The 25,985-nt window shown below is 51.5% G+C and overlaps 1 protein-coding gene across 6 annotated transcripts in view; it reads right to left on the reverse strand.

Annotated features, from left to right (window-relative positions):
• The window catches only part of ATOSB (atos homolog B), a 41,536-nt gene extending 34,022 nt beyond the window's left edge, over window positions 1–7,514 (reverse strand). For 5 of the 6 annotated variants that reach the window (XM_074932798.1, XM_074932797.1, XM_074932799.1 and 2 more), the window contains exons 1-2: window positions 7,331–7,429; window positions 1,859–1,948 (exon numbers count right to left, since the gene is read on the reverse strand). The gene's annotated coding sequence lies outside the window, so the exon portion shown is untranslated. Of the gene's footprint in view, window positions 1–1,858; window positions 1,949–7,330; window positions 7,430–7,477 lie in introns of those variants that run through there. The other variant, XM_074932795.1, reaches the window with a different exon arrangement.
• Between the last annotated feature and the right edge of the window lie 18,471 nt (window positions 7,515–25,985).

Below are 25,985 nucleotides of genomic sequence, written 5' to 3' on the forward strand. Positions count from 1 at the left end.
ACCTACTCGCAACAGAGATGGTAGGGCAAAGAGGGGATTCCTCACATAACTCCAGTGCCAACACTCACAAGGAACCCAGGGTCCCATCTCTGAAGGAAGGGGGGCAGCATTTTCTTGGTGTTTCAAGTGGAAAGATCACCTACTCCTAGATCAGCTGGTCAGACCAAGGGGGAATGGTAGGCCACACACACTAAGAGCGGGCTGAAGGACATTAGGCTAACCATTTTCTGTGGAAAACTTTCTGTTTCTCCACTTTGCCCAGTCCTTGAGTTTGCCAGCAAAGCGTTCTATCCTATTCCTGACAGAGGCACTGCAAGTCTGTCCAAAGGTCTGCAAGCTGTACTGGCTTCCAGATTACTACCAGCTTCGCTAAACTGAACCAACATGGTTAATTCAGCCTGAATGTAAGTTCAATGATATCACTTGGGTCAGGCAATATCCTGATCAGAGAGAAGAGGTTCATGCTATGATCAAGTAATGGGAGAAGCAGCTGCATTACACATATATGGGAGATTTTCTGTCCCTAGAGGTATCAAGCTATTTGGTCAGCAACTGTGAGGGAAGAAAAATGGATCCAACATGGTGAGCCTTGTGTTAAAATGCCTCTTGCTAAAGGGCAAGAGAGCTCTGAGAGGATGCTGTGAGCTTGGGGGACCGGAATCTGCAAGCAGCTCCAGCAGAACCAAGGGCAAACCTTTCCTCTGGTCTTAACAATATAATGTGTCTCTTCCATCACTAAGATTTAAGATCCCAGCATGCAGCAGGTATTAGTGATTGCCACAAGTCAGCTGGATAAAGGGGCTGCTCAGCTGCCACTACACTGTGTGGTTGCAAGTCCGCAGCGCACAGCACTGACGTGAGGGAAGGATATTTTCCTTCCTTCCTTCCTTTTAACTTCCCAGGTAAACCTACCCTTGCTTCACTGGCTGTGGGTACAGCATCAGGCTGAAGGATGAGATGGCCTGAGGCCCAGTCTCTAGCTGTCTCTGGACTGGCCCCAAACATCCCTGGCAGACACTTCAGAGGAAAAGCCACACAGCCTGGGCAGCCACACGGCCTAAACAGCAGCTTCCGCAATATAACTTCTCCTGGACAAATAGTACCCGAGCCCTGGGATGAGAACAGGGCTCTGCTCGCCCTCCGCAGAGGCACAGTGCTGATGAGGGCTCCCTTCCCAGCAAGGACACACGGTGCAGGTGGGCTGGCACTGCTGGATCCCAGGCAGGCACACAAACATCAAGCACGGGGACGGGGCAGGAAGCTGACCAACAGGAACCAGGCTGGTTACCTCAGAGTAGAGATGGCCTGACCTTTGCATTTCTTGACAGTGGCAATACAAAGACTACCAGTCCTCCTGAAACACTTCACTGTCATTTTAAGCCTCATACACCATGGTCAAGGGCCTCCTTGAGCTACAAAATCCTGCGAAAACATAGGCAGAGCTCAACTGATTCAGAAAGAAAACAGGATCATGTCTGCCATGAGCTCTAGATGACGTCTCAGCTCTGTTTGTTCAGGTGAAGGACAGCAAGCAGCACAAAGCAGCATCTGGGAAATGCTCCCATTCAATACTGCTGGTACACAGAAGGACAAGTGCAGCAAGCAGCACAGACCGTAAGGTCCCAACGGCTTAAAACACACTGTCCCTGAGCTCCTGACAACCGTGTGCAGGGTTCAGCAATCATAACAGTACCAGTTGCACACATTCAGGCTCCCTTCACCACACTGCCAGTCAGGTAGGAGGCAGAAGCACTCAGCAAGCCTGGGCTGTGGAAGAACCTCACTGGGTGACACCTGCTCTACAGAGCTGTCCCTAGGGGCCAAGGGGAGGCCCCATGATGACTGAATGGGTGCTAACCTTGGTGTAGGGCTGAAGCAGATGGGAAAGGCAGCTCTCAGGACCCACAGTGTGGTCTTGCGGTCGCTTGTTCCAGCTGTCTTGGGTCACCTGGAAAGACAAGTGCACAGACACACGTTCAGCTCAGCTGGGAAATAACCTGCCCACACAAGACAACCTTCTGAACACTGGGTGAACAGTAATTGCTCATCCAAGCCAAGCGAGTTAGTGGCCTATGAACAGAAGCAACAGACCAGCACCTCAAAGATCCTGCCCTATCTTTTAGCAGTGCTGAGGCTGCCCCTCCAGTTGCAGTTCTGACTCCCTCCCGGTGTTCCAGTTATCACCCCAGTTCCCTACATGACTCCAGGTGGGTGCACGGTTGGCTCCATGGAGAGGTTCTGCTAAGGTCGCTGCCACCATCCTCCTTCCCCAGATTTTAGTGGCAAGTAAAGGCCTTTCTGTGCCCTTGGCTTTGTTCTCCACCCACACAGCTGTATGTTGCTCCACCACACAGACTTTGTCAGTACTCAAGTAGATGCACTGGCATATGGTTTATCTGCAAGAACAGACTCTGGCTATGATCCCCACAGGCTACTCGCTAAACCACCCCATGGGGACATGGAGGGCAGGGAGGGCCAAATCCACTGCTGCAGAGACACTGCTCCCAACAGCCCAAACAGACCAAGCCTAGTCCAATGCCGCAGCGTTTCCCAGGTTACAGCGAAGGGGAAAAACGACAACTTAATAGAAATCTCCAAGAGGCCTGCCAACACCATCACAAAGACGTTGTTTAAGACTCCTCCCCAGGCTCCCAGTGCTGTAATTACAGACTACCAGAGATCGCAGTGTGTGGGGGCTAGGTCCTCATGCCCAGCAGGTCCTGAAAACCAGGACGATATCAGCCTCCTCAAAACCAGGTCTGTTACTCCCTGGACACAGGCACAATGAACAAAAGCTGCTTAGGGGCAGTCCCTGCTCCCCAGGCTGCCCTTCCCGCATGGGCACCCACCCTGTGGCACCACCAGCAGCACAACCCAGCTGTGACCAGAGCCACAGCACTAGTGAGCAGAGCACTGCAGGCAGCTACACTGCTGGTCCCTCAGAAACACAGCCTTTACACCATGATGCAGGGAGGCACTGCCACACTAGCTTACTGGTACACCAGCCCTTAAAACAGTGATGAAGGCATCCAGAAGGTTTGTGCTTAATGTCACCTATACCTACACAGCTAACAAGTCACCCTACACCCAGGAGATGTCCGACCCGGAGGCTGCACCAGCTAGTCACCAGGGCTACGTTTTTGGAGAGCTTACAAGCAGAACAAGACCCAGTAAATGTAGTATGTGTATATGTAAAAACATACATTTAAAACCTTCCACCAATTTTCTCCTCTACCGCACTACCTTCCAGAGCAGTGACAAGAATTGCTTTGGACATGGCTGAAGTCCTGCCACCCACACATTGCCATCGCTTCCTGTGCTGCAGCAGTATATCTGACAGGGATGGGTTGAAAACACTCCCCAGGAAGAATGCAATTACCCCAAATGGACTGAGGCCAGGAGATCTGGATTATCACCTCAACTCTTGCATAAAGGGTTTTGCATTGTTTTTCACTTCCACTGAGAAGAATCACAGAGTTGACATCAGCCCTGGCCTGGGACATGGATTCATTGCTAAAAAGCACTTCCAGCTGAATCACTAACTGCACTTCTTGCAGCACACAGGACTCCTTTGAAGGCTTCACATCCAAGTATTGTTCTACCATCAGGCTGCTTAGCTGGGGGGTTGTCCAGGCCACAACACAGGCGAGGATGACTGCAAACCACCAGCCAGTCCTGAAAAAGCTCTCTGAAATGCAGAGCATGTGAGCTCAGCTGCTCTTCATTCAGGATTCACAACCAGCTGAAGACACTGACAGAAACAGAGGGAAAACATGTTAATTGGCAGCTGGGTATTCACGAGGCCGGGCAAGGGAGACTATGAAAGAGGAGCAAAGGCAAAGTGAGGATGAAGACTTGCACAAACTCTTCCCAGCCAGAGAAAATAATTTTTAAAGCAAACCTCAAACTCTGTGAGATCAAGCTCTCTAGAGGTTATATTCACCTGGACCACTTGCTCATGAGCAAAAGCAAAATGAAAAAACAAAGAAAAAGAGCTGGTCAGAAAACAGGCTTCAGGGAACAGCTGCCAGGGGCTGCAAACAGAAGGAAGGATCAGAAACACACGATGGCATTACCAGGACACGGGGACCCACACAACCTGCTGTAGAAAGGGTGTCCCTCGGAGTGATGCAATGTGGAGAGGCATCAAGCAAAACCCTCCCACAGAAGACTCTCACTGCCGAGTAACCTGCAACAACACCCTCCACAAGCCATCTGTTAAGGTACAAATATCTCCCTTTGGGATTTCTCTTGTGTTGCCCTTCATACCTGTCCTGCCTCAAACCTGACTCATTAATTCCTTCAGCTATGGAAGCCTCTTATAGTTCAATAACAGCTCCAGTGACAGTATGGTGAAGACACCACTTTTCTAACCACTACAGCTTCACTTTTTCCCTTCACATCTGTGGTTGCATACCTATGAATGACATGATTTCTTGTTCTGCACCCAGGAAGAGTCCTGGCCACAGGCACTGTGCATTTCCACACAGCACACGGTGGTGTCTACCAAATCTAGAAGGGGACAAGCATGGGCAGGCCCAGAGCAGCAAGGGCAAGTAAAGGCCTCAGGAAGAGTCAAGAGTTATTGACTTTCAAGAGTCAGAGCAGTAACTATGCCCTTGAACCACCCTCAGACCCAGAAGCAGTGGGGAAGGTTTGGGTGTCTCTGCCCTCTGCTACTCAGCATGGCTGTGCAGAAACAGGCCAGGGCAAGCAGCTGGCAGCAGACAGCAAGGAAAAAAAACAGTGGCGCAGATGTGCTTCCCTGCCCTCAGAGGTCCCTTGAACCCAGGGAGGGAACTTCCTTTCCTCCTCCTGCTCCGCATGCTCAGAAGATCCGAAACTGGCAAGGGAACGGGGGCTGGGAAAGCTCAGAACCACAGCAGAGGGAGGGTGTATGTACTGGGGGCTTCATCTGCCTTGGAGGAAGCTTCCAGGAGCAAAACAGCAACACTACCAGTAAAATTAAAATTGTTATTGTTAAAATGTTATTCCCTAAAGTCATTTCTGCAGAGGGCAGATGCAAAGAACAGAGAATTGAGAGCTTCTCTGCCCAGCTTGATGCAAAGGCAGCGCAGCAGGGGAGCCCCTCAGCAAGCTGTGTCTCAAATACCAGGGTCCCCAAAGGCAGTGCAGGGTGACCCCACCAGCTTTCCTTCCAGCGGTGGGTAAGCAATCTCTCATGCAGGGAACAGAAACAAGATGAGTGGCAGAGCTGAAATGGCCCCAGCCCTGCCCCACTCGGAGGCCGGACCTTGCTCCGCAAGCCCAGCTCCCCAAGGACTGCAGCTCTACGGCTGGGGCAACAGGAGGACTCTGCTGTCCCCACACATCCTGGCCACCCCAAGCATTCAGGTCCCATGACAACCAGCAGGAACCCTGCAAAACATTATGGGAGCAGCTGCATATGCATCTGCTGCAGATGAGGCAAAGGCTGGTGCCACCTCCTCTGCATGAGACGCCATGGCAGCAGTGTCCCACTCTGATCCAAACCCTGTACAAACCTCCCTGCCCACCCAGCTCCCACCTCTGCCCTGTCTCAGCAGAAGCAGAGCTGCCAGGAGGCTGCAGAGATGCCCAAACGGGTGACTGGGCTGCGCAGAGGGAGCTGCATGCTGGGACATGTAGTCCCTGCCAGGGCCCTGCCGCTTGCTCACGCCGAGACCCGCACAACGTGAATTGCTGCTGACGAGGCTTTACAGGATGACTTAATTCTCACGGTCCTCATCCCCCTTCTAAAGCAGAGCCCAGCCAAAAATCTAGTGCTTTCTCATTAGGAGTTTTCTCCTGTTTCACCTGCCAGACCTTGTTCACCTTCCGCATGTTACCAAGTTTGTCAAGACTCTCCTTTATGTCAGGGTTCAATCCTGCTATACTCTCCACAAGGGCCCAACTTCCCCTCTCTGCTGAGGCTAACAACCACAGTTCAGGCAGAGAACAAGTCCATAAGCAGACCTTTGCTTGTGCATTGCTTTTTAGAAAAGGCACTGAGTGGAAGTGACTTTTAAAATACCCTAAGACGCAGCACAACATTCCTCTACCACACACTTCCCACGGCAGCTGCAAACTCCATGCTCCTTCCTTAAAAAAAATTAAAAAAAGTAGTCTGGAAACCCCAGAGACAAATCTATGCCCCTTGTACGCGTCACCTGATGGATCACGCTCACAGGTGGGTTGCAAGCAAGCCCACCACCCCAGCTCCCATCACCCAGGCTCCCCTCTGCCTTCCCTAACGCACAGCAGCTTTCTAAACATAACATCTGGGACTGCCAAGAGTACACTGCGCACCGCCTGTGTGATTTTTATAGAAACTGAGCGCCTTGGCCACAGCAAAATGCTGGAAAACCCCACCAGGTCTGCAGCTGCTGATTTTGGGTGGGTAAGCGTCCCCCAGGATGGGTCCTTCCGCCCGTGGCGGCTGTCACCAGAGGGCAGCAGGCCTCCCGCCGCGGATGCTGGGGTTCACATCCGCTCCAGCGCCTGTTTTTGCAGCCCCACGCTGAAGGGTGTGATCTACCCACGGGGCAGGTGTCGGTCAAGGAGGTGCTGGATGAGCCGCATCTCCCGCTCCCCGCCTCGGTGTGCTGAGTGGCCGGGGCCACGCTGCAGGCCTGCGGCATGGCCCCACCACCGCGGGTCCCTCGGACACGGCCTGTCCCGGGGGACGAGAACAGTCAGCAAGTCCCAGCCGGGGCTGGGCTTGAGCTGATGCCCGGGAGGAAGAGGAGGAGGAGGAGGAGGAGGCCCCATCCTGTCGGCAGAGCCGTGGGCAGGCTGTCCCTGCCCATGTCACGGCAGAGAGGACGTGGCCTTGGTGGGGGAGCACATCCTCCCTGAGCTGCCAGGGGCCTTGGCGGGGGGCTGGCAGCCGGGATGGGGGGCACCCCCCAAACACAGCCTGCACCGCCACAGCACAGCCCCGCTGTGTGTCACACACACACACACACCCCTCCCAACCCCACCTCTGACAGACTTCCCCACCACAGCCCCCCCCGAGGCAACGGCACCCCCGAGGCAGCAGCCCTCCCCCGGGCACCGACGTCCCCAGCGGAGGGGACACAGCGTCCCCGCCACAGCTCCCCCGCCCCCGACAAGCCGCTCTGCGGTCACGCCGCCGCCTACCGCAGGCTGCCCCCCCCCGGCACCTCCTGCCACAGCTTCCCCCGCTCCCAGCCCCCCCCCGCCAGTCCCATCACTCCTGGCTACAGCCCCTCCAGTCACGGCCCCCCCAGTTCACGGCCCCCCATTCCGGTCACAGCCTCCTCCCCCCCGAGCCCCGGCCCCCCCTCCTCCTCCAGTCAGGACCCCCAGCCCCATAACCCCCCCGAACCTTCTGGAACTGGGAGGAGGGGGCGGCGGGGACGGGGCGCATTAACCCCTCCGACGCCGGACAGGCAGCCCGACCCCCCTCGGCCGTGCCCGGCTCTGCTCCGTCTGTCCCCCCCGGCCCTGCCCGCCGCGGCTCCGCCGGACCCACCAGCGCCCCCTCCGCTGCTGCTGCCGCCGCCGCGGCCCCAACTGCTGCGCGGCTCCGTCCGCTCCTTCCGGGTGCCGGCGGGAACACGCCCCCAGGCCCGCCTCCCCCGCGCTGATTGGTGCGCTGGGCGGGGCACGGCGCGGGCCGAGGCGTGCGGTGGGGCCTCGCGGCCAATGGGCGAACGGAGAAGGGGTGACGCGCGGCGCCGAGATCCCGCCTCCGCTCCGCCCCCTCCACGTGCGGGTGTGTGATGACAGCGGGGAAGGGGCGGCCCCAGGCGAGGCGGCTCCTCATTGGCCGCCGGCGGCAGGGGCGGGGCCTGGCGCGGCGCTGGGGGGGGGGGCTGCCATCGCCCTGCCCCGCCGCCCCTGCCCCGCGGCCGGGCCGACCTTTCACCTCTGACCCGGGGGCGCTGGGCCCGGACACGGCCCCACGGGCACCCCGCGGGCCCCACCGCACAGACCCACAACCCCCGCGCCGTGGGCACAGCGTGTCCCACCCCTCGGACACACCCACGGGCACGGCACACCGCGGCCCCACGGACACCCCCCCCGGCCCCACGGGTACGGCGTGTCCCGGCCCCACAGGCCTCCCCCAGGTGGGACCCCCAGCGTGTCCCCCACCCCACGGATATGTCCCGAGTGGGACCACCCGGGTGTTCCCCGCCCCCCCAGGTGGTGCCGGTGCCCCTCAGGCCCAGCCCAGCAGCCACCCGCGCAGCCGGGCTGGGAAACGGCAGTGCCGGAGGAGCCCGTGGGCGCAGGACCCGCGGGGGAAGCTGCCTCCGGGAAACGGCTGCTCAGAAATACTTAAGCACCGAGCAGCCGTGGGGCACCGAGGCTCGGCCACCCACCGGCAGGGACCTGGGCAGGACCCACTGCCCCAAGGGGCAGCAGCCTGGAGCTCACCCGCCTGCCTGTGCGCTGTTTGGGGTCAGGGAGGAGACGCTTTGACTTCAGCAATTTTGTGTGAAGCTCGGTAAAGGCCAGCTGCCCGGCCGACTCACCTCGCTCCTCAGCGAGCCGCAGCTGCAATGCTGCTCTAAAAATAGTGGGGACCAGTACCGTCAAATGATAAATATAACTAAGATCTCGTCTTCTGACAGCGCTAGCATACAGTGAGCTGGATGTGAACTGGCAGCGCCCCGGCTGCCAGGCCCCAACACCCCCCTTGCCTGGCTGCCCGTGCAGGAACATTATTTTCGGAGGTGCCGTCATGGACAAAGCTGCACCAGGTGTTCTCTGGGAATAGCCGAGTGCGGGGGGCAGCAGGACGGCCAGTCCTTTCACGCTCCTGCCCTACACGTGCTTTTCTGCAGAGAGAAATGGCAGCTCGATGTGCTGCTACATGGCCGTGGAGCAGCTGCTGTCACAGGACCTCATCTCGTCCTGGGCCCTCGGCCTGTTATGGTGGATTTTTTGCTAAATGGCTGTCCCCAGATTCAGGTTGTGGGCCATTAATGGGTATTTAACTTATGGAGCATTTTAATTTCTGAGAGTGTTGATGGGAACGCATGATCTTCTGGTGCTCCTGTTGGTTTAGGGGACGCTGCCTCGTACCGTGCATGTGCAGGTGCCGGTTTCAGGGAGGAAGAGCCCAGAAGGCTCAGTTCCCCCGCAGCCGTACTCATCTCTCACAGTGTAGGATTCCTACATGCTCCCAGGGCAATATTTAGCTTTTCTGCCCTTTGGCCCTGTGTGTCAGCTCTGCCTATCTGGTGAGAAACAATGGTGTCCAACACAGACAGGAGCAGAGGCCGTGGAAACCAAAGATGGGCTGGAAATGGCTCAGTCCCCATCAAACGGCCACTTCCACAGGCTGTGTTTTCCAGCTTAAACTGGCTGAAGTGAGTTCAGGGTTAACAAATGGTTAATGAACGGGAACTGAACTGGAACAACTTCAGTCACAGCTGAACCCGCTGTGGAGCTGAATCCAAAAGATTTGCTGGTTCAGCTCCTCGGCTGCGGGGAAATATGGGCTCCTTTGTCCTTGACAAGAATAATACATTTCTGTTTATTGTGTGGGCAGCAAAGGATTAATAATATCCCAAGTTATTTACCTCTCTCTTTTGAGTGCTGAGGGTTTGCAAGCAATGTCCCTGCTGAGCACACTGTCCCTTAGCAACCTCCTCTGATTTTTAAGACAGGGCCTTGTTCCAGAAACAGGATTAAAGAGCAGGACGTAAAAGCTCCTTTTAACAGACTGGGTGGGGTGAGGGTGCTCCTGCTCCTCCCAGGCACGGGGCAGAACCTCAACCGTCACAGTATGATGGGCAACAGTAACACAGGCTGAAGATGGTGATGGGTCAGAGAGCATCTGGAAAACCTCCAGAGGCTCAGAGACGATGAGGATGAGGGGAAATGTTACTGCATGAGCCGTACTGCTGCCTTGCAGAGGGACAGTCCACCCAGGGCTTGCCAGGAGTGGGCTTCATCCACTCCCTGCAAACCCTGGGGACCTGCAAAGGACTTCACAAGGGTCAGTGAAAACCAATAGGGAGGTTTAAACACATTAGGTATGGTTCTGCACCATGGCTGGCCACCTTCCAGAGGCTCACCTGCCAGGAGAGCTGGAAGGAGGGTGTTTCCCCAGGAAGATGAGGTGTCCCGGGCAGCGCAGGGTGGAACGACATCCTTCCGTGATGAGCTCTGCTGCCTGCGGGCCTTCCCTTTGAAGGGTGCGCTGGTGAGGTGACTGGGTGCCAGTGAGTTCATCGCTGGGTTAGCTCCCTCCCAGAGCTGCCAGCGCTGCCCTGACCAGCTGGCCGCAGGCTGGGGCCGCTCAGCCTGTTTGCCAGGCTGGCTGCTCCCGCCAGAGAGGCTGACAAGTTCTGAGCTCCAGCAGGCTGAGGAGCTGACACCAGCAAGGCTCCTGTTGCAGTTTTAATTTAATTTAATAGTTTTCATAATGGAAGGGTGACATCCGCATGCACATGCTCATTTTGTTGGTGTAGGCAGGTTTCGCAATCGCAGAAGCACCTTCAAAACCAAAGCTGACGGGGCAAGATTTGCCTCTGTAGGGGTGATGCTACCCCCGCATCACCCACATGTTGCCCACACCAGCAGGCTGGCCCACACTACGCATGCTCGATCCAAGTCCATGTAGGTAAAGCAATAAAGCACCCAAGTGCAGAAATGAGCCCAGAAAGATCTGGAGCCCTGCCAGGGAGAGATTGTAGGGAATTTTAAAAGGCCCTTGGAGGAAGCTGGTGGGACTCAGCTGTCATGTTGCTCGGGGGCCCCTGGTGAGCCGGGCCAGGCTGGTGGGGTGTGGACCAGCGTTGGGGCTGGACTGGGTGCCCCATGGTGACTCATGGCCTTGTCCCAGCTGGCAGAGGAGATGGAGAAAGCCCAAGGGGCAGGCGTGTGAGAGGAGCGTTGGGTGTCACTTCCCCTCTTAATGGCATGCCACGCAGGCATCTCTTCATCAGGCTGCTGCAAAAGGGCTCTGGTTGTTCTCTCTCTTACAGTCTCAGCCCTCTGCATGCTGCAAAGACACCTTGGCTCCTGCAGTGTTTTCTCCTAGGGTTTTCATAGTTAACATACTCCCCATGGTTGGCAATGGAGGAGAGCAAGGCCAAACCCTGCCTCTTTCCCCACAGCTGTGTCAAGGAGGAGATGAACCCTGGTACCCCACAGTGCCATGCTGGAGCCAGGGAACATCCCCAGGGGAGCGTGAGCCGGTGCTGCAGGACCTTTCCCCTGCTGGAACCTGTTCCCAGCAATGTGCTTGGTTTACCTGTTCTACCGAAACGGCTGTAAAAGTGGAGATATGAATCAGGCTCAGAGAGTTTCCTGCCAGAGGAGCCCTCTGTCTCTCGGGGGTAGGGGTGGCATTCCATCCCAGCACTGTGGGAATGGCATGGCTTGGACGGAGGCTCACAGTTCAGCAATGAAGCTGAAGTCATCATGGTGCCCCCACCAAGCCCTAGTGCCGACCAGTGCCTCACCCCGGCCTGGGGCTTTCTGCTGGGATTCAGGCCTCTGATGGGAAAGGTGGGGGGTGACAGCACTACTGAGAAAGGGTGGATGTGATATTGCTTTAACAAAGGTGGCAGGATCAGGCTGGGCTGCTGTCTTCCTCCCAAACCCCACACAATCCTCACAGCTCCAGTGTTGCCTCTCTCCTGTGAGCTGTCCCCCAGCATCTTGCAAAGGAGGGCAGCATGTGACCCCCGCCATGGGAGCACCTAGGCACCGAGGAGCACAGAGACCTTCCAGGTTACGCAGCTGGGTGCAGGTCATCAACTGAGTGCTTTAGGCACCACACTTCACTGCTGCTTTGTGTCTGGGATGCACATGGAGCTTCCCAGAGACAAATAGGGGTCCTGGCTTTGGGCAACACTCATGAGGTCCATTCTGGAGCTGCTGGCAGATGGCATAATGAGGGGTGAGGGCTGCAGGTTGCAGCTTGGCAGGCTGAGGGTGCTTGGCAAGAAGAGTTTCTGCAAGGAAGATGTGCAGCCCCAGGGAGGTACCCAGAGGAGGGATCTCCAGGCCTGGGCATTTGCAGTACAAAGCCACAGCAGATCTGATGTCGTGTTGGTTACATCCTACTCTGAGCATGAGGTCAGGCTAGGGATGTCATTGCTTGTCCCTGTTAGCAGTAGTCAGGGGGTGCCCAACTGCCACTCCATACCAGGTGTTGCAACAACACCTGGGGATGGTATGTGCCTGTTCAGCACCAGGGAAGTAACCCTCACTGCCCCTTGCCCTTGGGCATGCAAACTTCCTCCTGCTGCCACTTCACCCCTTAGGGTCACCCACCACCCTGGCTGATTTGACTTCAGGTAATGGCCCTCTGCCCTGACTGGCACCAAGGGAGTTGGGAGATGGGCTGTGGGTCTGGGATTCCAGCAGGGACGGGCTCCAAAGTGGGTGCTGCTGCTCCTGGATGCCTCAGGCGAGAGAGAAGCTGTGCCTTGGTGCTAGATGCAGGAAGGGATCCCTCCCTTTTTCTCCCATGCAGAAGCTTCTCCTGCTTCATCTTCTCTGCAGAAATGTTTCCTTTCCTTTGTGCCTGCCTTAAAAAAAAAAAAAAAAAAGGAAAAAAGGAGGAACTGCTAAACTTCTTTTACTGACCCAGATAGCATTGGCCTGAAGCAGCTGGCCAGTGTAGGTTGTGCTGGGGCTGGTGCGTGCCAGGGCTGCCCAGAGTCGTGCAGTGACGTCTCGGCCTTGCTGCTGCCCTCCGGGCTGTGCCAGCAGCCTTTGCCGACGTCAAGTATGCAAGCCAGACCTGATAGCAGAAGGCGAAGGTCACCTTGGTGTCACCTTGGCGGGGTGGTGGAGGGTGGGGCCACCCAGAAATGCCTTCCACGGCTGCAGGCTGCCCCAGGGCCCAAGGCTGCCTGCTCACTGAGGGTATCTGCCTGCACCTAATTTTTGGCATTGGTGTTTGGGGCTGAGCCTTTCCCCACTGAGCTCCACAACTCAGAGCACTCACAGGGACCCTGCATCCCATGCAGTGCCAGCACCCTCAGGTGCTGCACCTGGCTGCACCCCCTCTTCCAGCATCCAGGCACTTCCCCAAGGACACGGCTGCTGGACGACAGGGGTGAGCTTTTCATAGATATGGGATTTTTGAACCCTGGGTTGTGCATGAAGATGGCTCCAGGGCTGTGCTGCATGGAGGGACAGCAAAGCCCCTTCCCTGCTGCCAGGTGGGTGCTGGGCTCTGTGGGGTTCATCTGGAATCTGAGGTCTGGGCAGTATATCCCCATTTTGGTCACTGAAATTTTGGGCTGATGGAAAATGCCTTCCCATGCCTGGCTGGGTCAGTGGATGCTGCCTGTTGGCACAAGGTGGCAGCCCAGCCCAGCTTATTTTCAGCAGAGCCATGACCGGCACCTCTCAAAGTGAAGCTGGGCCCTGCCATGACCTGCCAGGGTGGTCGCTGTCCCTGCAGACTTGGGGTGCTGCCCTTGCCCTGCCCTGAGTCAGTATTACAGGAGGGACAAGCCCTGCTGCAAGAGACAGCCCCATCGGGCACGAGGAGTAGTGGGGGTGGCACTGCCTTGGGTCAGTTGGCCAAACTGGCCATGGTGGCACAAACCAGAGCCTGTTCCCTGACAGCACCAGGGAGCCTTGCACTGTGTGAACTCTGCAAGCACACACTCAGGAAGTTGCTGCAGGACCTAGGCAAGTGCCTGTCTTGTACCAGATCTGACGTGTCCCTGGAGGAGGTTTGCAAGGGCAGCCAGGTTGCACCTGTATCACCCATCCTCTGGAGGGAAGAGGGCCCCTGGGCACTGAGCTCTTTCTGCTCAGATGTGTGGCAGAGAGGCCCCTCTAAGGCATGGGGCAGGCCTGCTTGTGGGTACCCATGGGTTGCACCTTAGCTGTCATGGTTCTGCTGCACCTTCCCTCTGCGAGGGGATCTGGGGACAAGGGACATGCTGGTGGACTCCAGACCAGCAGCTCCTGGGCTAGAGAGGTTTCAGGGTGAGGGCACACCAGGTACATGGTTGCTACCATCACCTTCTTTCAGGGCCTGAGAAAGAAAGAGCAACATAGGAATGAGAGAAATGAGCCAGCATAGCAATGATGGGCTCTTCTCTTCCCTTATGGGGAACAGGGACACCCTGGGGTCTGCAGTAACCAGTCCAAGGTGGAGGTGTTAGGATGCATTAAAAGTGTTTACAGGCTTCTCACCTTGATGTGGCCATGCACCTCCAGCAAACTGATGGAGAGAGCTGTTTTCACAAAGTCATGAAGCAGTGGGGACTCTGGTTCTTTGGCAACAGGTCTCAGTTCTTGAGGTTCACTGTATTTCTTTGTCCTGTTGTTTCCCTCTGCGTGTTGCAGGTTGAAGGCTGGCTTGTGCCTGAGATTCTCTGCAGATATGTTCAATGAGACAGCCATGAGGAGGTGTGGCAGGCTCCCATTTCTTCCCTCTGTCCATCCATCCATGCTCTGAAATGCATTGCTCTAACAAGAAGAGCTTCAAAGCTCCCGCCATGGGATAAATTCAGTGGATCTTCCTGGTGGTGCCTGGCTCAGGCTTGGGGTTTACCCATGCCCCCTGGGCAGCCAAAGCTGCTGTGTGTGCCTGTGTTGCTGGACCAACTCCATCTTGATCTGCTTCCTTTCCCATCTTCTGTTTGCTTATCTGTAACAGGGACACATGAGAACGCTGCTGATGCAATAGACCTTGTTAGAGGTCATTTCCTTTGGAGTTCTAGCTGAATCTCATGTCAGAGCTGTTTATCCCCTTGTTGTCATCATAACCTGAATCTTGACCACCTAAGTCTGGGAGTTGGGCACCTCCAACATTTCCTGTGACAGCAGGACCCCGCTTTCCAGGCACTGCACCTTTGTCTTAAAACCCTCCTTTTTTTTTATTTTTTTTTTTTTTATTTTTTTTTGTTAGGACAGCTCCAAGCTTCTGTAGGAAACTGTGGCAGAAAGATAAGCATATCTGCATCTGTAGAAGAAGCCAGGTCAGAAGGAGCCCATGGAGCAGATGGGCAGATCTGAACTGGGGACAGTGCTAGCTGCCAGCATTATCAGGCAGGGCTGGGCAGCACGAGCAAGCTGCTGCACTGCCACCACGCCTGCCAGCATCTAGAAAAACTCTGTCTGAGCATTCACCTGCATACAACTGCTCTCCATGCTCGGATGTTCAAACACACCCAGGACCACAGCATGGGCATCTCTGCACTTGGGGGGCAGCAGGTAGCAGAGAGGACTAACTGAATCACAACTGCTCACAGCCTGCCACCTCTGCTTGCACTGCACTGGGACCCTCCCTAAGGTGTCAGCATGCTGCTTTCAGGCAGGATGGGAGTTGCCAGCGCTGGCTGCACCACTGGTTTGCTGCCTAGAGAAATGCCCACTCTGGCTGTTATTTCTGTCTTAGCTTCTCCCATTCAAAGCAGCATTTGGGAACAAACCGCTCTTGCTGGGCCCCTTCAGCTCTTGGTGTTCGGCTCTGCATCCCATGCCTGCCCTTCATTTCAGTGAATGCACTCAATCCCTCACCAGGCTTTTGGGAGGATTGAGAATTAAATGATGCAAAAATCCCTGCCAGCTGCCTGTGTGGGGCTCCCTGGATGAGTCTCGCCAGCTCAGCACAGGCGGGTGTGCAAGCAAACAAGGTCACAGCCACGGGGGACACAGAACCCTCAGCCCCCAGCTCCGAGCACTGCAGTTGCCCTTATCCCAGGGAAGCATCTGCCGGGCTGTAGATCCCTGGAACTGCACTGGAGAGGCATGAGGGTGGCTGGGGGCTGAGCAAAGCCCTTTCACCTGTGGGCTTTGCACTACACTGGTGAAGGATGCTGCAGCAATGCTGGCAGAGAAAGCAGTGGATGGGAAGAGTTTTCAGGCTCTCTGCAGCAATTTCCAGCCCAGAGGACCTGCCTCTGTGTCTTTCACACTTAGATCTGGAAAAAAATAAAAAAAGCCCCACTCGCAAAGCTGGTTTTATTTTATTTTAGTTCAGAGAGGAAAAAAATACAACCCAAATGTGACCTAGTGCTGGTAAATGTCACCTGCTGATGCACCTTATGCCATTAAGTGAGTCTGTTGGCCACCACATTCATGCTGCGCAGGCGAAAGGGCATAAACAGGGTAGCTTTCATCAGCAAAGCTCTCCCATGTGAAAGCCCGAGGGCCAGGGTCAGGAAGAGATCACAGCTATTTCATTCCAGTTCCAGGTGGCTGCACTGTGGTGGGAGGCACTTGGCTGCTTTTGGGGTACCTGTCCGCAAGCTGTGCTGTATGAACATGGTCCATAGGGACAAGCTATTTCCATAAGCTGGCTTCTGGCTCTGACAGGGTTGGCTCTGGAATTTCATCTCCACTGGCTGCAGCTGGAATAAACACACAGGGGAGCACAGGGCTGCATGTATGTCTCAAAAAAGTGCTGCTTTGCAGACACACATTTACTTTCCTGCCAAATGGGTGAGGGAAGGAAAGAGGATAATGTTCATGAATTAAAGTTGCAGCCCTTTCCTCCTCCATTACTAATCCCCATTTGGATTTAATCAGGCGAAGAGTGTATTTCAGTCTTTGTGGTCTGAGTTACTGCAGCAACAACCCACTCCAGAGGGGCTGTACTTCAGTGGCTGTTGTGCAAGCTCACAATAAACAGACAAACCTGTCTCTGAGAGGCTGTGAACTGAAACAAAGCAGCAAGTAGAGACAATACCAAGGGGCACCAGGGAAAACCAAAGTCAGCCAACACTGCACAGATCTGAGCACACTAGTTGAGCTAACCATTCAGTTCACCTTTGGGGAACACTGCAAGATGAGTGTGGAGAGATGAGGACAAGCAGACAGTGGTGAACTGGGAGAGCTGGATGACAAGTGCAGGAGGTTCATGTAATTTCTCTTTAGGTCTGTGGGCTGGGAAAAAATCCTTTCCACGCAGTTCAGAATAGCTCTGATGAGAGCTTTGATGGGACTCCTTCCTGCAAGAGGGTGGGGAAAGATCACAGGTGTACAGCTGAAAGGCTCTGCAAGCCCTCGGTGTGGAGAGGGACCTGGTTTGAAGATGACATATTGGTTATGGCCTGAAAAACTGGCAGGGTAATGATTTTGTAACCCATGATGGAAGGACTTGATGGATGTGAAGAGCTTTATTCTGGCCAAGTTGAACTTGAGGCCATGGGATGCATATGTGAGGAGAAAACTGTGGCAGATTGAAGTTCATTTTGGACAGAGAAAGCTGGGTCTGGATCTGTGAGACCCCAGCATGGAGCTGTATGAACTGGTGCCCACATTCAGAGCTAAAACATTAGATTAATCTCATCTGACGTTTTCCTTCCTCTGAGCTAAGGTCCCCAGGTTCCCTTTACAATCAGTGGAGCAAAATAGGTACTTTCAGGGCATCAAACCTACTTTGGATATGTATTTGAGGGTGAGGGGAGCTGTTCCTAAGAAGAGTTTCCATGAATTAAAAAGAGGGCAGTGGGAAGAACTGAGACAGACACCCACACTGCAGACAGCTTAATTTGCCCATCTAAGTCCTACCTAACACAGAGGGAATCTCATAGAAAGCCCAGAGGGATGCCTGCTCCAAAGGACATTCCAAGGGAATGACCAGTGAGCACACAGGACACAGAATCTGAAGGAAAGTGGGGTGTCCAGGAGAAAACCATAGTCAATGACCCAGTAGTGACAAATCAAGGAGAATAAAGCATCTGCTCACCCTCCCACCTGCATCAGGACAGCAGCAGGATTAAGAAGGGGCTAGAAAACGTCCTCATGAGCTTTTCAGGGGAGCAGAGCCGTTGTGAAGGCTTGCACAAACTCACTGTCAGGAGAAAGTGACCCCTCCGGCTTTAGATTCATGGTCAAAGCACTTGGCACATCCCACCTCCATGAAACAGCTAAAGCTGCCCAGGTGGCTGTATGAACACACAAAAATGTGGAAATGATGAGGCTGAGAACATTCAGTACCGATAGCCTTGGAGAAAGGTGCACGGATTAATTTCAAGAAACCCCTGCAAGCAAAGGGAAAGTTTCTTTGTCCCAGCTTGCTTCTGCAAGAGAGCTGCCAGCTCCCAGCTGTGCTCCCTGCTTGGATCTTGGTCAGAGACTGGGGTGCACTGCAGCCTCCCTTTCCCAGTTGTTGGAAATGGTTCATGGTTTGGCAGACCGTCCAACACACACCTAAATCAGTAGAAAAGCTCTGCTTTTCCTTCCAGAAAGCTGACACAGACTACAGATTCCAGGTTCCTCCATCCCTACATTCAGATGTAATTAGTACTGAAACTTAGTACCTAAGGGACATTCATGTTGCCTTCAAAGCATCTTGCGGTTAGAGATTTGAGTCTGTAGAAACTCATTTTGCCAGCACTAAATTGGTGAAGCCACAGGGAGAACCTTTCCCTAAGTAACACCAAAACTGTGCAGTTTTCTGGTAAATCCTCAGATTACAAGCAACCCAGAAGAAACACATTTGGTTCAACCTACAAGGCTCCTTGGTACTTCCAGTCTCTTCACTAAGCCCTCCAGATCCTGCAGGGAAACATGCACCTTATTGATGCTAGATTTGCACACAAAAGCAGGACCTGGGCTGCTTGATAGTCTCATAGGAGACCTCTAGAGAAACTTGACTGCTTTATGGGAAGGTGGATTCAGATAGGGATGCTTTTTTTCTACATCTGTGTTGTCCCTGTAGGGGGTCCTGGCGCCAGAATATCTGGCTTTTTGCAGTCAAGGTTGCCATGGATGCTGCAGGCTGTAATCAGCCTGAGGAACTGGGCTTTTCCCTGTGGATGTGTTAGCCAAGGCTTGGCTTTAAGGAGCTTCTGAATTGAAGAAGACAGCACTGGTGTCACCAGATGGGAACAGGAGGTGACAGTTGGCTGGATGAGAGATGCAGACTAGAAGGAAATTGCTGGGTAGGGGAAGAAGCAGATGATGGATAAAAGATCCTGTGATAGAAGCAAAAATCTCTTTATCCGGTACCTTTATGAGCCATTAGCTTTTTTTTTTTTTTTTGTATGTACACAAATATCCCATGAAAGATGAATGGCTAGCAATTATGGATCAAAAATAAGGGCAAAATTATGGTATCTGCTTAACATTTCCTGCATTTTGGATACTGACTTTTTGTAGATTTATGCATTTGCCAGTATTCAACATTTTTCCAAGCAGAATTTTCTATGTTAATGTGTGTAGCTCTGAACATGAAAGCAAACAGCATCTGGAAGCAAACTACTTGTAAGGAGTGCCATTAAGAATTTCAATGTGCAAACCACAAAATGATCCCTAGCACATGTAAATGACTCTGCCAATCTGTTTCTTTCCTACCCACTAAGCATAACAATGACACTGGGTTCATTTTCCCAGTTGGGGGGCTTACTGCTCACACCTCAGCTCTATGAGCAGCATCATCAGCATCTCCCCAAATGACAGGAGGCAATATCCAAGTCACCAGGCAATACCCATCCTACAAGCAGGCCATGTACAGTGGAGCCATTCCCTAAGCTCTGCCAGCATTTAGTCTCCCACTAGCAAGGGGAACAGCCTTGCTAATGACTAGAAATCCTGAAAGCATCAAATAATTTAGAGCCAGACTCCCTAGGGAAGAGGCATGGCATATGCAAGCAGTTACCTAATCATGGTCTAATTACTCAACTGGAATTTGGCCAGGATGCTGGGATTGAGAGCAGTAACCTAAAGAAAGTCTTGCAGGGTCTCTGGTGAGTGCATGCACTTGGTATCTTGGCTTTATCCACTTAGGCGAAAGTGTAAAGGGGCAGAAAGCATTCCTGGTATTGCCCCAGAACACCCTTGGTTAAGCAAATGACATTGCAGGTAGGTTGCTTCTTAATGGCTTCTTATTTCCATAGACAGCCACCTGGCAGGGCAGGTTCTGGTCCAGATCGTAGGCCCCAACTTAAGCTCCTGCTGGGCATCCCTGTTATGATCCTATCAGCTCGTATCGATGGATGTCACTACAAGCTGTGTGGTTTCAGTGCTCAGATGTGAAAAACTACACAAATGAGAACAGGGAATAGCATCTCAGCAGAACAGGAAAGTTCATTTCCCATCGGTGATGGAAGGCTAGACCTGAGCTGCTCTCCAGACCCTCCTACACCACCCTGCTTTCCACTACCACAGCTGACCTGATCTCAGTGGCATTACGCTGTTGTTGCCTTTTTCTCCAGGATCGTGTTGTTTTTGTGTCCTTTTCCTCAGTGAGAAATACCAGCTACTTGCTTAATACAAGACCTGGCAAACTTGTGCCAGCGTCAGTCACGAGTTAAAGGCATTGCCTGCAGCCATGCTCTGGATGTAGGCTCTGAAAGATGCTTCAGCTAAGCCCATCTCAGACAGATGGGAAGAGATGAGAAAGAAGAGCAGCAAGGGAGGGAAATGACAGCTTCAGGGTAATGCAGGCACTGCTCAGGGTGGAGATGGGGGCTCAGGTGGAGATGGAGGTGTTGGTGGCTGTTGCTCCTTGCCTTTGGGTGGGTTTGGACAAGTCTCCCAGGTGAGGTGAGGGATGGCTGTCATATCATGGTAAAGGTTATCAGGCATTATGGTAAGGCTCAGAGCTGCCTGTACTAGTGACCCACAGAAGAAATCCCCATGGGGCTGGCAGTTATAATCTAGTAAGCATGGAATTTTCACTCAGCTTTTGCATCTTGCTGCCAAGGCAAACCTCGACCATGGCAGGATCCTTGCAGACCCTTTATCACAGGCCCAGTGTTTAAACAACTATATCTGTGCCAGGCTATTTCTCTCCAACCTCTGCTGATTTTCCTAAGCAATTTTATGTAACCAGCTGGGTTAGATTTACATTAGTATAGACCAAAGGCTTATCGTCTTTTTTGTTGTTTTATGATATAACAGAAAGTTTGAAGAGCAGTATTTTTTTCCACTTTTTTTTTTTTTTTTTTTTTTTTTTCATGGGGAAGATTTCAAGTGGATCCTCTATTTTTGTTATTCCTTTTAAACTCAGGCTCTAAAACCTACCACCAGGGATAGAAGGTGAAGTTCAGCAACACACATATCGGTAATAAAGAGTTATGGTCCATAAAAACAACAGCTTTCAGGCTGTAATGCTACAACTTTTGTGACTTAACTTCACCTGCAGCTTGCTCTGTTCTTAAAGAAACCGTGCACCACAGCTGCCAGCCAGGCTGTATTGTGGACACAAGTAAGTAAAATATACAGAGTCCTTAATTTTTTATTTTTTTAAAAAGGGGGATTTGAGGGAGGAATGAGAAAAATTACAGTCTGGAGAGTGAGATGCTTCCCAATTATTAATTATTTTTTGTGTTAAACTGCAACAATTAGCAGGAGAGTGATAGACATTGCATGGACGTTTAATGAAATGGATAAGCTTCTCTTATCTTTATACTTTAAATTCTTTGGAAAAGGACTTTTCCAAAACCTTTGGAAAAAGGGACAAAAAGGGGAGTAAAATTATAAACTAGAAAGACTCCTAGATGAACCAGGGAGGACAGAGATGCAAAATGGTTGCTTTTTGCAACCTCTCTGAGGAGGCTGGTGGCAGAAAGTGTTCACAACAGGGCTTTTATTCTGCTATCGCAGCTCTGAAAGCTTGATGTGTGTGCCCGGGGGAGGGCGAGCCTGCCTGCCTGCCTGCCTCTTTCCCCCTGTCCTTCACGTAGCAGGAAGGCACGGTACACACGCACACCGGCTGGACTCCGGCACCTATGGAACAACCTAGCTAGAAGGTTAAACAGCCTGTTTGCATAGGAAATGTCAGTCACATTCTAGAGGGTTGGTGGCTCTCTAAACTGTGGGAGGTTGGCCTTTCCCTGCAATGTACTTGATTCCTCCAGAAAGTAATTTTGCAAGAGCACTATAAAAATCATCTGACAAAAAACATGCTGCTCATAAGTAGAGTTAAATACCATCCCATATTCTTAATGGGGATTACCAAGGCATTTTTTTTTTCATGTAGAAGCCCCCCTTCTCTCCCTGCTGCTCTCAGATAACAGATGCACTATGGTAGGAAATCACACCAGAGGGGAGGAACCCTGGCAAGCAGCTCCACAGCAGAGCAAGAGGGATCCAGTAATCCCAAGGGGTAACATGGTTTCCCTTACGTCTGTGGTGGTCTTTGCTAGAAGGTGACTGACTCTGGCTTTTTACTGTGGTCTTGGGATGGTGAAGCAGGTCAAGCAGACAGAAGAGTCCTTTATGGATTCACAGTTCTTCCTCAGAGCCCATCACTTCAGCTATATTCACCAACAACTTTAACTTTGACAAATAGCTCCTCTTTTATCTCTGACAAATGTTCCTTTTCAATGAATAAAAACTACAAAAGCAAGAGAAAAGCTACCCCCCTAGGCTTCTCTATTGAAGAATAACCTTCTGCACTCCTCAAATGTCTCTTAATGTGAATACAACAAAAACTGAAGACACAGTTGTAAGGCAGGAAACAAGCCTGGCTGGGGTGAGGGGTTTTGCACCTTGTCAAGTTAAAAGTGACTTATTTTGGAAAGGCAAAATACCTGATTTCTTTAAAGTAAAATAATTATTCTCTCCCTTTGTAATAGAGAAGCCATGGCTCAATTTAAATATGAATCTGAGCAAAGTGGTATATGGAATAGCAGAATGGGTGTCACCTGTTCCTATTAAATCAGAAGGTGACTATCTCAGAGGACTGCACAGATCCATGTAGTTAATCTGACACATCAACATAAGGAAATATTGGCCTGATCCTGACGTGACCTGCTGTGTACAATACGTGCCATCCATACTTGAGAAGTGTTAACTCAAACAGAAAGAGCTACAAAACATAAATCATACAGTCAGAGCTAGTGGTCTCTGGACTACGTGGAAAAGATGCCTTTTTTAACCCTGGCAAAGCAAAATTAGACAGGGGATGAGGTTACTGTCTTATGGCTAAGTATTAGGAAGACAGAAACGTTTTAGCAGTCAGGTGAAGCTAGCAGAAGCATGAAGAATAATGAATACGTTGGAGATAGTGGCTGCTGGGGGGGGGGGGTGTCCTGTAAAATACCAGAGCAATACCCCAAGCTGTTTGTGAAAGAAATAGGGCTGCAAAAAGGGGCAGTGTGACTGTAGGGACAGGATTTCTGACCCCAGAGGTCTCCTCAGTCCCGTGTCCCCATGTCCCTAGCTCCTGACTGTCACACAGCAGGTATATGTTGAGTAGGGGATAGTTAAATGATAAAATATAGCCAAGAATAAATATTGCCCAAAGGATAGTATGTCTCCTGATCAGAAAGATTACTTCAGCATAAGGCAGTGGCTTTCAGAGCACCCAAACATCCTCCACCTCATGGATATATTACAGCACCTGCTTTTGGGGGAATAGCGAAAATGGCAGTGTCCATGCTGGCCAAGTGAGGGATCACCAGCAGACAGCATGAGTCTTAGCATGCATGATCAGATCCCAGGGAAATATCCCTGTGGGGGTCTGTACTTCACACAGACCCTGTGTTACTGGCTTTGCTGCTCACTGCTGGGACAGAGAGAGACCCCACGCTGCACGTGTGTAGCCCTGGAGGTAGCCTGCAGTGTGATTCCACTGTGTTGCTCAAGGACAAAGCACCCTAATATGAACAAGAAATGCTGTGTTTGGGATGCTTAGGATAACTGCGTGAGAAATGGGTCCAGTTCTATGGACTCCAGCATGAGCAGTTGAAAGACTTTTCTGCAGAGCAGCTGTAATTGAAAGGTCAGTTCCCATGGAAGCTGCCCTCTTATGCAGAGGGTTTTTTCCCTGAGATGAAAGGATGCTTCTAGCCTCTCCAGCCTTTTGAACATGGATTTGTAATCTAAAAGCTGGCAGATCTCTTTGTGCTATCTGTCTTAAATGGTTAGGTAGTGACAGTGTTCAAGCATCTCATCATCGCTAATGTATTTATCTTTAATACCTCCTTCCTTAAAGAACTATCACAACCTCCATTTTGTGGGTAGAAAATTAAGCCACAAAGACTAAACCATACCCAAGTGCCTATGCTATGCAGGGAGAAAAGCTAAATGGCTGCAGAGATTTCCTGAGCATGCTGAAAGGAAAGGCTCAGTAAAGGGATTTCTGTGGCATGGTGGCAGGTTGAACAGGACAGTTGGAGAGTCTTTAATTCAAGAGGCAATTAAAATTAAGCCACTGGTTAATGCCTTAAATTGCCAGACCACTGTCATTTCCAGACGTCACCAATCTTTAGCAAAAGCCAAGACTGGGACACTGGAAATAAGATGCAGCCCAAAGTTTGGCAGGTTTTTAGTGGGGACTGCTGCCCCTTGCTGCCCTGTTTGCCTCACTGCCCTGCAGGTGCAGAAGTCCTATTCATTCCCAGAACTTTAAAATTTCAAGACTATCATCCTGTTTGAGCATTTTTGAGTGTTAAAACAAACATTCTGATTAACATAAAAATGAGAGGATTGCAGGCTGCTTCCCTGCAAGTTTCAGTGCATGTATACGGTGTTCTTCAGCTACTGAACTGTTTATTGGCTGCAGTCTGCTTCAGAGAAAGCTGCACTTTAGGATGCTATTGAAATGGTTCCTGCACACAGGTAAGACACCACACAGTGTTGTGAAAAAGGTCTTGTGATCCCCTAGCTGTTCTGCAAATGTTACATTTTATTAGTAAACAAATAGAGGAGAAATACCAGTGAAAGTCATTTCAGTAGCATGTTACCTTTACAGTCAAATCTGAGGTCTGCTCCCCAATACCAGAATATCAATAAACAATTAAGCTATATTCAGCACTCAGTTCCTGCCAAATGTCATAGGATAAATTAAAAGCTTTTTTCCCTTATCTTTAGAGCTTAGCCCCAGGTCTGAGATGATTTTTTTTCTGTTAGTTGCATAACAGAAAAATGGTTTAACAGATCTAAACTCTTTGATTTAAAATAAAGCCCGTGTGGGTTTGCTACACGCCAAGTTTCAGCTTGAGCCATTCTCCAGTGGCAGAAATACAAAACTCAAAAAAGGCAGAAGAGCAAGAAGAGAGAAGACAGTTTACTTAGGCTATAAATATAGCTACAGTACTGCTCTCTGAACAGGGAAACTATAGCAAGTAGGCAGGTATAAAACAGCTGGCAAGCTGCAGTGAGTGGAGGATCACCCATTTATTACTTTCCTATTCAACAGCAGGTGAGCTGAGACCAGTATCTGGGGTCTGAGTAGGCAGAGAAAATTAACTCTTGCTCTGCAGGGAGTGAAAACTGGGTATCACTTTGGAGTTGGCAGTAATGCCTCTTTTCTGAGTTTGCAGAGTACCTCCTTCTTTGTTCAGAAAGGCATATAGTTTCAGTGTGTACGAAGGTTACTGTAGTGTGCTCCCTGCACTGTATTCTTCCTCTTTACTTCCGCAGAATTCTCCATTTAAAAAAATACACTCCTGACAGAGTGTGCTGCCTGTGCTACCAGAGCACACTGTCAGCTGCAGAATTTAGATCCAGTCTGCTGCAACAGGATTTGGGGCCTTCCTTGTTCTTAAGTATTTGTGAACCTGGTATTCCCTTTGGTGGATTTATAGAAACAGACCTGAAAAGATCTTTCATGTTTAACAGGCTCAGAACGGCACAGGAAATGGTGGGGCTTTTTTTTCTCTTTCTATTGAAGTGTTTTTATCACTAAATTATTTTTGTGTTTATGACAAAAATATCCAGAGGAAGATGCATTTGCAGAGTGTCACTTCAGCTGTGAAAACATAAGGAAGTTGATTTCAAGGAGCAAGCATAATTTAGAAGAGGTAATTCTACCTTGCAGAAGTTTCGCAGTAGTGGCATGGTCCTTCTTCCAGCCTGTCTGAGGTGGAAAGAAGTAGAGGGATGGACAGATGCACAAGTGACCACTGTATCTGGGAATCAGGAGTTATATAAATGATCTCTTTTGATTAGGCAAAGACTGGTAAAACACTTGCATCTAATTAGACCTCAGAACTGTAGGGAAGTCATAATATCTATGATAATCCCAGCCTTCACAGTTATTGTTGGTAGTAAGATATCTCATCCTAGCTACGAGATGCTTACTTGATTGCCATGCCTGCTAATAACACATTATTATGATTTTAAAATGCGTATGACATCATCTGCCC

This window comes from Athene noctua, chromosome Z (genome assembly GCF_965140245.1).
Source record: "Athene noctua chromosome Z, bAthNoc1.hap1.1, whole genome shotgun sequence".
Classification (NCBI taxonomy): Eukaryota; Metazoa; Chordata; class Aves; order Strigiformes; family Strigidae; genus Athene; species Athene noctua.